Source organism: Magnolia sinica, chromosome 17 (genome assembly GCF_029962835.1).
Source record: "Magnolia sinica isolate HGM2019 chromosome 17, MsV1, whole genome shotgun sequence".
Taxonomy (NCBI): domain Eukaryota; kingdom Viridiplantae; phylum Streptophyta; class Magnoliopsida; order Magnoliales; family Magnoliaceae; genus Magnolia; species Magnolia sinica.
In genome coordinates this window covers 16,776,488-16,788,453 of record NC_080589.1, presented here as the reverse complement: position 1 = coordinate 16,788,453, position 11,966 = coordinate 16,776,488, and the positions used below count along the sequence as shown (strand labels likewise).

Below are 11,966 nucleotides of genomic sequence, written 5' to 3'. Positions count from 1 at the left end.
AAAATTAGCACTAATCACTTTAACTATGATCTGCAGGACCTAAAACGTGTAGAATCGTTAACGCTACATTACTTTAAAACTTAGGATCCATCTAAAAACCCAGTTGCTCTTGGGAGCACTTTGAAACTCCGTATCGGACCTGGACCACACGTCGAAAGTCTGACTACTGCGAAACTAGACAGTTATGACCGCATTGCTGGACTTGACAACCATCTCGGAAATCAAGTCCTAACAGTACCCAAAAACATACAACTTGAGCCCGGAGCGAAGTGTGTGAGAAACGCGAATATCTTTAGAAAACGTACTGAAACTTAAGTGAATTCAGTCGTTCACTTGCAGGCCAAATCTAAGGATTCTGACCGTTGGAATCTGACCTAATTACACCCTCGGATCAGGAAAAATTTTCAACACATGTCAGTGCACTTGTGGCCCTGATCGAGTACCGGTGACCGTTGAACTGAAACTAGTCCTCCACGGTCGATCTATAAATTCGATCGGACCGAAAACTTAGATTGACCTAGATCCAATTTCAGAGAGCTTAAGTCTGACCGCACACAAAAAAGGGGCCTCCAGAGCAGCTCCGTTGGACTGAAACAGATGCCTTTTGGATATAACCTAAGTATACCTTGGCCCTGGGGCCATTTCCATCAGTCTTGGGCCTATATAAGGGTCTTAAACCCTCCCTCTCCCTTTACATACGAATTTCTAACCCTAGGTGAGAGAAGAGAAAAGAAAGAGAGGGAAAGAGAGAAAGTGAGAGAGAGAGTTGGCATTTGTTCCGGGGATTCAATCTCGCCGCTTCACGTGCTTAACCACCCTTCTCGTGTCGCTATTCCAGCGATTCCGATTCCGTTCTTAGGTAAAAAAACCTAACCCTAATCTGTTTTAGGGTTTCTGATAGTGTAAATGGTGGAATAGCTAACCTATTCCCTGTTATAGGTTGTTATGGTGCCGTAGACAAAGACTTAACTTTTAAACTGAGTTCGTTACGAGTCTACCGGTGAAAGGTGCGGACTATAAATGCTTAGTTTATGGTTTTCAAGGCTTTCAATGTCAATTAATGATTTATGACTGACATGAATGATACCATATGCTTAGATGCGATGTTTTCCGCACTTTACACATATATATGACCTATGTTGAAAATAGTGAAATCCATGTGTTTATTGATATGCTTGAATGAATATGGAATTATGATTCGTGCTTGCCATGATTATTGATTTTAAATGTATGATCGTTGTATACGTGGCATCTCCTTGTAAAAGGATTTGCTATAACATGTGTTTTAACTAAGTTATTACATGTATGTAATATGTATAGTCTAAGTGTTTGATAAAATGCCTTAATGAGGAACTACTTGTTAAAATACATGTAATGAGGGTGTTGAGATAGGATTCTCAATTTCCTTAACCATGGTTATAGTTTTCCTTTATGTATCTATATACTACTACGTGCTTTATAGTTGAAATGCCTATGTACGCTAATATGCACACTATGTGTTCGTTGAAATGCTCAAATGAGACTTATATTTAAGTTGGTTGCTACATGCTTTTTTGGACTAGCACATATGTATTCCTATTATATTTGGAGTGTGTTTGGACTATGGTATAGTCCAGACAATCGGTAACAGGTCCTGGATTGGTGACTGAGGGTGTTTCGCCACACCGGACGTGTTCGATGAATCCGAGTCGTACTTGGGTTGCCGACAATGGTTAGGCCACATGGAGTGCTTACGCACTCCATGTCGATCGGCACGACGTACACTCATACTAGTCAAGCTCGTCAAGTAACCCGATTGACCCGAAGTATGTTCACCATGTATGGACGCTACTGCTTGAACCTAAGGTACTAAACTCACCAGTGAAAATTCCGTTAACCTTGGTATCTTGATCTGCTAAGACTCATGAGCTGGACATGGTGGTATGAGACACCATGGTCGAGTTGTTGGCCTACGTTGGGGCAACGAGCCTCCCCATAGTGACCAGTAAGCAATACCGCCTCGTGAGCTGAATACGGTGGTATAAGACACTGTATTCGAGCTGTTGGCCTACACTGATCAGGTGACAAGCCCTTTGTAGTGACCTCGAGCATACTCTGAGATTGCGTTGAGGTGACGAGCCTTTTCGTAGCAACTAGAGTATAAACTAGGCCTACACTGATCAGGTGACGAGCCCTTTGTAGTGACTTAGAACCGCAACATCGTATGAGATTTACTAGGACTGACGACTCTAAAATGGATCATTATTCGGGAAATGATATGAGGGAGGTACCTTAGCTTCCCAATCCTGCTGTATGAAAAGGTTTAACAAGAACTCAGTAATCATGTTCATGCACCGCATTGCATGTGCCTTTGGCGTTGGAGTTGAGCACTGTGGAAGGGATGCATGCCGTGACAGAGAGATGAAGTTCGTAGAGGGAGTGTAGGCGAGGGCATACATCATTAATACATAACATCCTTGCATTAATCAGAGTACTTAGGAATGCTTGTTGTATTGCTTTATCATTACTGCTTGACTGAATTGATAACATGTTAACCTTTGCTTTATAGCTCCACTGAGTTAATCACTCACTCCCACGTTCTGGGATGGTGTTGTACACACCAACCAGACTCTGTCTTAGCTGTAGGTGGTGGCGATGCCGACGAGGTGGAGCCAGACTTTGAGGATAACAAGGAGGCATTCTCCTACATGCAGTTATCGGGCGAGCCGTGTCCTGATCGCCGGGGCTACAGGGACATTGACTAGATGCCTTTACACTATTATTCTATATTTTGGAGCACACATGTATATTCATTTTGTACATTTTGGGAGTATACATGTATATATTTAACCTGGTAACATGATCACACTTCGGAGACCTACTACAGTTCATATATCTTATACATGTATTACAGTCTTCCGCTTGCAAAACTCACTTGTCTCTGGAGTATGATATGCTATTTTGGTATAATCTCATTCATGTTTAATGTACTAATATGGACAACATTTGATCATCATTATTTATGTTGCATAAGTGATATGTTGTAACTTGGGAGTTGGGCCTATGCTCGACCCCCGATTTTCAGGGCATTACAAGTTGGTATCAGAGCATGATTTTGATTAAAATGGACCTGAGTTATGGTCACACGACGCACACTGACGTACTTTGAGTTAGGAGGGAGCGACAAAACGTAGAAACGAGCATATGATTCCTAATTTCGCTAATCGAAAAAATTTACCAAAATCGACCATCGAAATTGGACCCGTAGGCCTCAATGGTCACGTAAAATGACCCCGGATCACTTCTAGACTGTCAATCGATGGGTTTAGATGAAGATTTAACCCATTCCAACCATAAACGACCCGAAAAACGTGAATGTGTATGAGATAGGACCCGAAATGACTCGAACGGACTCTGAGGCCAAAATCGTACAAATCGGGGGAACCCAGAGTGGACCCCGCAGTGGGGGGGGGGGATGGCATCGCCCAAGGGACGAGCCATCGCCAGTCAGTCCAGGGACCGGCGATGGAATCGCCGGATCAGCGAGCCCTCACCAGTCGGGCGCACCGGGCCTGTCAAGCTGACGTTAGTGGGGTGCTGTGGGGCCCATGAAATCAAGTGGGACCCCTTTTATTGCTCTCATTTGCTCCCCTTTCTCATTTGTCACACCTCCAAGCTCTCCTTTCTTTGTTTCCCTTCTCAAATCTCCCCTCCATTCACCTATTTCCTCATTTTCCTTCAAGATTTACGCCCCTCCACCGTTTGTAGCAAAATCCCTCTCTTACTTCCTTCATTTCCTCTCATTTTGAGCATACAAACACCACTTTGTGCCTCAAAAATCTTGAAATCCAATAACCCATCTTATTCCTCATTGTTATCTCACTCAAATGGCTCTCTTTGAGCTTGTGGTGGCCATATTTTCAATTTCCACACTTCTTTCACTCATGGGGAAGAAGAGCGCTCCTGTGGATGAAGCCGGGCCTAGTCGCCCTACTCGTTCAAGGAGACCGAGAAGCGTCGATCGGGAGATAAGGACCAAGCGGGATCTTGATTCCCAAGCTCCCATTGAAATGACTCTGTTGGCGGAGCTGTCTCATGGAAGGTTTGAGGGCCGTAGGGTCCTTTTCGAAGCGCACGTGGACGAAAAGCTCTTTGGGGAATATCTATTGATGGACCGCCTAGTCGAGGCCCGGTGGGGTCCCATGTTTGAGGGAAAGTCTCGTGCGAATGCAAACACTATCCAATCCTTCTACGCGCATATCCGGGAGTCGACACTGGAGCCTTTGCAGTTCAAATTTCCTGTGGGAAGGCGAGACCTCATAGTCAATGTTGCCTTGAGAGCCCGAGTCATGGGAATGCCGCTTGGCGAGGTCCATGCTAGTGAGAAGAATCTTTCAAGTGCACGGGAAAGGGACAGCTGCACGCGATTCCTTTGTGGCCACCTGGTCCACTGGAATCCAAACAATAGCCTCCTAGCATCCAAAACGACCGACGACTTCCGCCTGCTCCACCACATACTGTTAGATGCGGGCTTCATACGACCCAGTGTGTCTCCTTGGGGAGCACCCGTGTTGTTTGTAAAGAAGAAGGATGGTTCATTATGACTATGTATTGATTATCGCAGGTTGAATCAAGTGACGATGAAGAACAAGTATCCTTTACCCAGGATAGATGATCTGTTTGATCAGTTGAAGGGGGCACGATACTTCTCGAAGATCGATCTGCAGTCAGGGTATCATCAGTTGCGCGTCAGGGATGAAGACGTGCAGAAGAGGGTTTTCAGAACCAGTTTTGGCCATTATGAGTTTCTCATGATGTCGTTCGGTCTTTAGCGACGAGTTGATTTGTCATAAAAAATTTGAATTGTTATGCTGACAGGAGAGATAAAAATAATACTATAAATTTCAACACATGCATGGGCAAGGCCCTAGCAAACTACTTGAATGATACCTACTGAATGAACGGTCTAGTATAGATCATGCTATTATTGGGATTAGAAAGATAAATCCAACACAGATTGATTCCATAGCTTTTGTTGACCCAGTTAGCCTAAAAATTTGACATCCCTTAGTGTATGGTTTACACGCGCATGGTTGAAATTTTGGATGCCATATGTCGGTAACACATGCTCACGTGACATTTCTTTATCCAATGGCATTGGATATTAGATGGTGGGAAATGATCTTGTTCATAGAATATTATATACTCAAGATCAGTGTATAAGCCACCTACCGTCCATCTGATACATGTGGCCGTAAATTTCTACAAGTCAAGATACAGTAGGCCAGATCTTGAAAGCCTCAAAGTCTAGAAAATCCAGCCAATAGAGATTATAAAAAAAATGCGGTTAACTTTCCAACGGTCGTCGGAAGTCATCGGGCTATGTAAGCTGTTGACTGGTGTAAAGATTACCATATTCATCCAAAAGATGGCCACCGAATCAGACGGTCTGGATAAAGGTACAGGTGTACGGATTGAATGGTAGAGTATGTTGGATCATGCTGATGCACCCATGTTCCGTACACATGGTTTCTGTCTGAGTCAATCCGGACAGAGGACTACTCAAATCACGGGCCCCACCGATGATACCTTGCCTTTTTTCTCTTCCAATTGGCGCTGCGGTCCCTTTCACTGTGAAGAAATGATAAGGGGTATTTTGGGCATCAGGCAAAATATCTAATTTCATTCTCCTGTTTTTTTTTTTTTTTCATCCAGCACCCCCACGAGCATGTATAAATAAGTCTCCTCATCACCTCATTTTCATCACAACCAAAGCCTTCTTAGCTTTCTTTCAATCACATACATTTCCAATCTCTCTCTCTCTCTCTCTCTCTCTCTCTCTCTCTCTCTCTCTCTCTTGTTAGGATGGACCAGGTGAATAGATTGGCAAGCCAGAACGGGTTGGTGATCTTCAGCAACAGCTCATGTTGCATGTGCCACTCCATCAAGAAGCTCTTCACTGACTTCGGGGCCTATGCAACTGTTTATGAGCTCGACCAGGACCCCAGAGGAAAAGAAATAGAGAAGGCGTTGGTCAGGCTTTTAGGTCGTAGCTCACCTCTACCGGTTGTATTCATAGGCGGTCAGCTGGTAGGCTCTACCAACGAGGTGATGTCTCTTCAGCTTAAACGTGACCCCACTGATCAGGGAAGCAGGAGCCATCTGGTAATGCTCCTCAAAAGAGCAGGAGTCATCTCAGTGTAGTGCATACACATTATATATATAAAATAAGTTAGACAGACGATAGAGATCTTGTACGTTTCTTGAAGATATGACTACTGATCACGTGGTTCGAGGTCTTAGTTATGTATTAAAACTTCCTATGGAGTCTTAAGTTGAGCGGTTCGGGATGGGAAATGTTTCCTTAGAATGTTGTGGAGGTGTTTTGAATGTGAAATATAATATTTTCTATCTTTCTTTGTGTTTTTTGCATTTTAAGTTGAAGTAGTGAAATTTTCTATCCAATTGGTCCTCTAGGGAATAAAGCAAAACCAAGAAGAATACAAGGAAATGGTCCCACACTCATACGTAACCATGGGTGAGTTTTATTCTCTTTGGATTCGTAGATGGGAAGTTGGTCCCACTTGATCTTACTTTCTAAGTAGTAGGATGGAGTGGGCCTACTTCATATGAAACGCCCATATGAAACCATGGATGGACCATTGGACAAAGATCCCATTGATGATAATAATAATAATAATAAATGTTCACAATCCATGCTAAAGAATGGTGGCCCACTGATGGGCAATGAAGATCCATAGCCAATGCAATCTTTTTAATGTGGCCCACCAGTAACAGGGCTGAAGAATAACTGAATGACGGAGGGAAGAGCGTAAAACAGTAAGAGAGAGTAATCCAAACCTGGAATCAAAAGGTGGATTTTTTAGTCCACAGGAAAATAAGAAAGAAAATTCAAGTATTTTATTGAATGAAAGCGCGGCAACAAAAGCAGAATGAGACTTTTGCTACCTATGTAGGGAAAAATCAATTACATTCTCTAAACCTTGGGCGGGCCATGTTTGATGAATGCAACGTATGTCAGTCAAATAAAGATTTCTCATTTGGAGTGGATTCAAAGGCGAGTGGACTGGAATACTCGATTATATCATTTATATAGAAGACTCAAAACCCTAATAAAAGTCTTAATTCAAATATAATAAAAATAACTTTAAATTGCAAAATCTCATTAAAATATAAATTCTAATTCGAATAGAATAAAAATTATTGGAATATTCTCGGCCAAATTATGAGCAACTTGTAAAAGAGATGAAAATTCTAGAACTACGAGAGAAAGGAGATATAATGAAAAAGAAACTTTCTAAAAAATGTAAATTATATTCTAAAATGGCAGTTTTGAACTAGAAAGGCATGTTTTTTGACAAAACGAATGAATTCAGCTAGCATACTTGGTTGGCTGACCATGAAAGTATTGTCACATAAAAATTGATAGGTTTGCATTTTCTGACTATACCCAAATCAAAAGTTATGATTGATTTATAATCTACACTTCCAATGACAATTTCTCTTTACCTTCAATAAATTTCTTTAATCCATACATGCCCGGAATCCAATTACACCATGCCCTATGTAGGACTGGCCCAGGGTTTGACAGACTACCTTCATTTCTGCGTGGGATTCTAGGTCTAGCCCTGCCAAAAATGCATGCACGGCCCACTACATCATTGGATCACCACATGCTGAGGGCTAACAATGGTAAAGCAACAATGGCAAGGAGCTCTACCAAAATTTTCTGACTACGACTTTAGAATTCCCACATTATAACATGATGCGAATTCCACCATTGCATGTGGGTCCAGCTTGGTATACCCCACCTAGCTATGAAATCAATGCTCAAAAATGATTTGTCGCCTTGAGGCTTATCTGATAAAATTCCTAAACATCGACATATGATGCAAGATCCATCCCTACGTATGTGCCATGCATATCTCCTTTGATCTAGACCGTCCACCTAAGTGGATCCAACCTACTAAAGGGGTGACTGAGTGAAGATACCCTCGTTTCAACACATGAGGTCTTGGTATGATTTCCTAGTGGAGGTGGCTAACAATGGAGGGTGTACTGACAGTGCTATGTGTACTAAGTACTAACAAGATATAACCAAAAAAAATAAAAAATCCTACTAAAGGGGTTTACACTCAACGGTTAAAAGTCCCTGAGCAGATGTTTACTGACCAATCAGAACTATCCTTTGGGCCATGGCCAATTCAATACATCATTTGATGAGGAATAACAGATAACGCATTGGGTAGCATCCTTCTTAAACAACAAATCACGTAGTGGACAAATGTGTAAAGCATATAAATCTCAAAGGGCGGTGCTCAAATATAGGTAAGTGGATGGTAAAAAGCTTCCACCTCGCACAAACATCTTTTGTATAATGTGTATTAGAAATCTGACCCATCGAAAATATTGGCCCACCTTAAAGATCATTAAGAACAAAAGATCAGATCAATCTACCATGTAGTCCACATCGTTGGCCGTCCATTTTTTTCTATGTTGTGCCTCAAATGATGGATAGATCAGCCTGATTTTTGGGTAAAGTGATCTTCAATGGTCCCCAACCTTTCCAATGGCTCAGATTACGAATACATGTTGCATGCTCACCAGGTGTGCAAGGTGGAAAAGGCAACTTTACCATACATTATTGTGTATGTGATCATTCCTCCACGTGAAAATCAAGCTCTAGATTTTCTAAGAATATTTAGATCGTGTTGCTCCTGTGATAATTCTCTGGCAGTGCGTTCTCATTTTCAGATACGTTGAGTAGTCATCAAGCGAATTGGAATCTTCTAAGTCTTTTTTCTGTACTTTGATCCACAGCCGTACACTTTTTCATGGATGGATAAGACCCACAAGTTCATCAGATGTGACCTGCAGAGCAGTGTAAACTGCTCATAAATTGCACTGATACGAAGTTCTTGACCGTTGGACGAATGACCTGCAAACAAAGCAGCGAAATAAAAAAGTGACAGCCAGCGTTGCTGATGTAGAGCGGGTCACTGGCACTTTCATGTCCAAGATGGATCACAGAAGGCTGGAACCGAAGGACAGTGAAAACCCCCCACTTTTACCAGCGAAAACTTTCGTCGCTAAAACTAATTTTTTCCCGACGAAAAAGACTTTTACCGATTAAAATTTGACTGGCGATTCTTTTTATAGGGAAAGATATTCACGATGAAAATTTGACTGGCGATTCTTCTTATAGGGAAAGATATTCACAAAACTTGTTTGGGGAGAAATAAGAACAAACGTTTTCCCGACGATTTCTTTCGTAGGTAAAGATATAAAACTTCTACTCGGCACTTTTCGTAGGTAAAAATATTTTCAAAACGTTTCCCTACGAAAATTTTCGTATGTAAAGCCATGAATGAGACTTTTACCTACAAAACTTTTCATGGGTAAAAATATTTACAAAACTTTTACTTGCGAAAATATTCATAGGTAAAAATGTGGACGAGACTTTTACCTACGAAACCTTTCGAACGTAAAAAAAACATGGATGAAACTTTTACCTACAAAATTTGTTGTAGGTAAAAGCCTTTTTTTTTTTTTTTTCAATATTCCATTACAAAATTTCTGTTATACACCTGTTACCTGATATACACTTGTTATATAATATATTTCATCATATTCACATTCACATCCATCTAAACCCAAACTACGTAAATCCATCCAAACATAAACTACATTCATCCAAACACAAACAATTTTATCCACATCACATTCATTCACGCATAAATACATGTAAGTTTAATATCATAAATAAAATAAAAAATCACAAAGATGAATGCGGAAGTGGTGGGACATTGGTGGGTAAGCCTGAAACATCTCCATCATCCATCGCTCATACTCTACTCGCATCGCTTCCATCCTCCTCTCCTACTCCTCTCTCTGCCTTGCCTGCTCCTCATCCTCCTCCTCTCCTACTCCTCCCTCTGCCTCGCTAACTCTTCCATCCTCCTCTCCTGCTCCTCCCTTTGCCTCTCCAGCTCCTCCATCCTCCTCTCGTGCTCCTCCTTCACATATCTAGAATGGGTGCCAAGCACCTCACTCAGGATATCTGCCTCACTCCGATGAATATCATCGAGAGTGGGCTGACTACGTAAGGTATCCATCGCCACCTGTAATGAAAACATATAAATTTTCATAACAAATGACATTATTATAATGCAATGCAATTAAAATTTACAATGTAAGGATTTTTACCTAATTCTCGCTGGCTATAGGATGTACCCAAGATCCAGTCGCCTGCCGACAATGAGTCCCTCTGTAGAGGTCTACTGGTCCGGGCTCCTGGCCAGTGACGGAATCTCACTGCGCAATCGAAAGGACAATAGAATTAATATAAATGCGTGAAAAGAATATATCAACTTAATAATTACTAGTAATTTCTTACCATGTCGTGATGAAGTTGTACAAATGACTTTGACTCAGCTACGTGGTTTACTTCTAACTTTCCCTTATTGTCAGAATTTATTTTACTCCTCTTTTGAATATAGTATTCATAATACATTGTTATTAATTGTGAATTTAATTGTTACCTTAAGATATCGTAAAAATGTAAATATTACTTGAAAAGACTCAGATGAAAATCTCTCGCATAGTATCCGCCAATCATCATGGGTCACGTGTGGTGGTGTGGACTGTACGCCCTTCTCGTGGCTCATGCACCACTTGTACTGCTTGTGTAAGTTACCGCGGTACTCCTTGAACCACTCCTTGACTATGCCGTTGATGGCATGAGAAATGTGCGGAACACTTAAATTCAAGTCAAATTTATCATGCAGTTTTGTAAATAATACATTAAGGCAATAAGCTTATTAAGAAAATAACTTAACCGTAAATGAACTTTTATAAATAAATTTTAATTTATTAAAATTTACCTTAAGGCGCTGACGGATGAGCTGCCGTACATCATCTGTCACGTCAGCCCAATGACGGGTGGTGGGGGATCAGAGATTGGCATAAAATATTGACCTCTGACGTAAATCTGTCATTGTTTCGAACAGGTCTAATGTAGTCCTGTGGGAACTCTATCGTCACCCTGCCCTTACGCGTAAGTCGCTCTAAAAGCAACCTATGCGTGGGTCCACGTCCTCGTCAGCTGGTCGACGATGCTGTTGTAAAATAAATATGTAAGTTTAAACATAAACAGAAGTCATTAAAAGAAATTTATGTCTAGACTTACATGCAGTGCCCAGTGTATGCGTGACTGAGGGATCAGACGCCTATGATGCAACATGTGACGGTGATGCTGTCTTTGTTGCATCACGGGTAGAAGGGGTAGATTCAGTGCGCGAACGACGTGGTCTCCAACCTGGTGCCATCACTGAATATGTGCGAGTAACGAACTTATAAATTTAAACAATGTCAATACAAGTGGAATATACTAAAACATTATACAAGTAGTGTTGATGGTACAATGCATTTGTGCTTATGCTTAGAGAGATGATTAAAATATGATTAGACCATTACACTATAATGCAAGCAGAGTATAATAAAACTGTAAACTTTAATCTATAACCCTTGAAAATTGCAATACACATTGTCATTCTATATTAAATACACATATTTCGTTATAATACGAAACAACTTTAAGGTAAACTATCCGAAGTACTCCCTGCGTAAGTTATCGTACACTTTAGAAGCATGTCATGTTGTGTGAAGCACTTAACATTTTTACACCTAACATGCCAGTCACAATAGGAGAAATCTGGTCTCTCAGGACTCCATTCAGATGTGCAAGTGACAGAGTCGCATCTTCCATATCTCATTTCCCGCTGTTATATATCTCCATCAGCTTCGAAATTTCTTTGAGATGGTATAATCTTTCATCTGAGTCGTTGTCAATATATTCCGCTCTATACTCATCAACCAGACCGGGTATCTCTTTGGCCCTACCAGAAGAAGATAGGACCGAAACGTCCATCTACAACAGCTGATGAAGTATGTTGCGTGCTTCTGCT

The 11,966-nt window shown here is 41.3% G+C and overlaps 1 pseudogene; it reads left to right on the top strand.

Annotated features, from left to right (window-relative positions):
• Positions 1–5,736: 5,736 nt before the first annotated feature.
• LOC131230826 (glutaredoxin-C1-like) lies at positions 5,737–6,403 on the top strand (annotated as a pseudogene).
• The last annotated feature ends 5,563 nt before the right edge of the window (positions 6,404–11,966 follow it).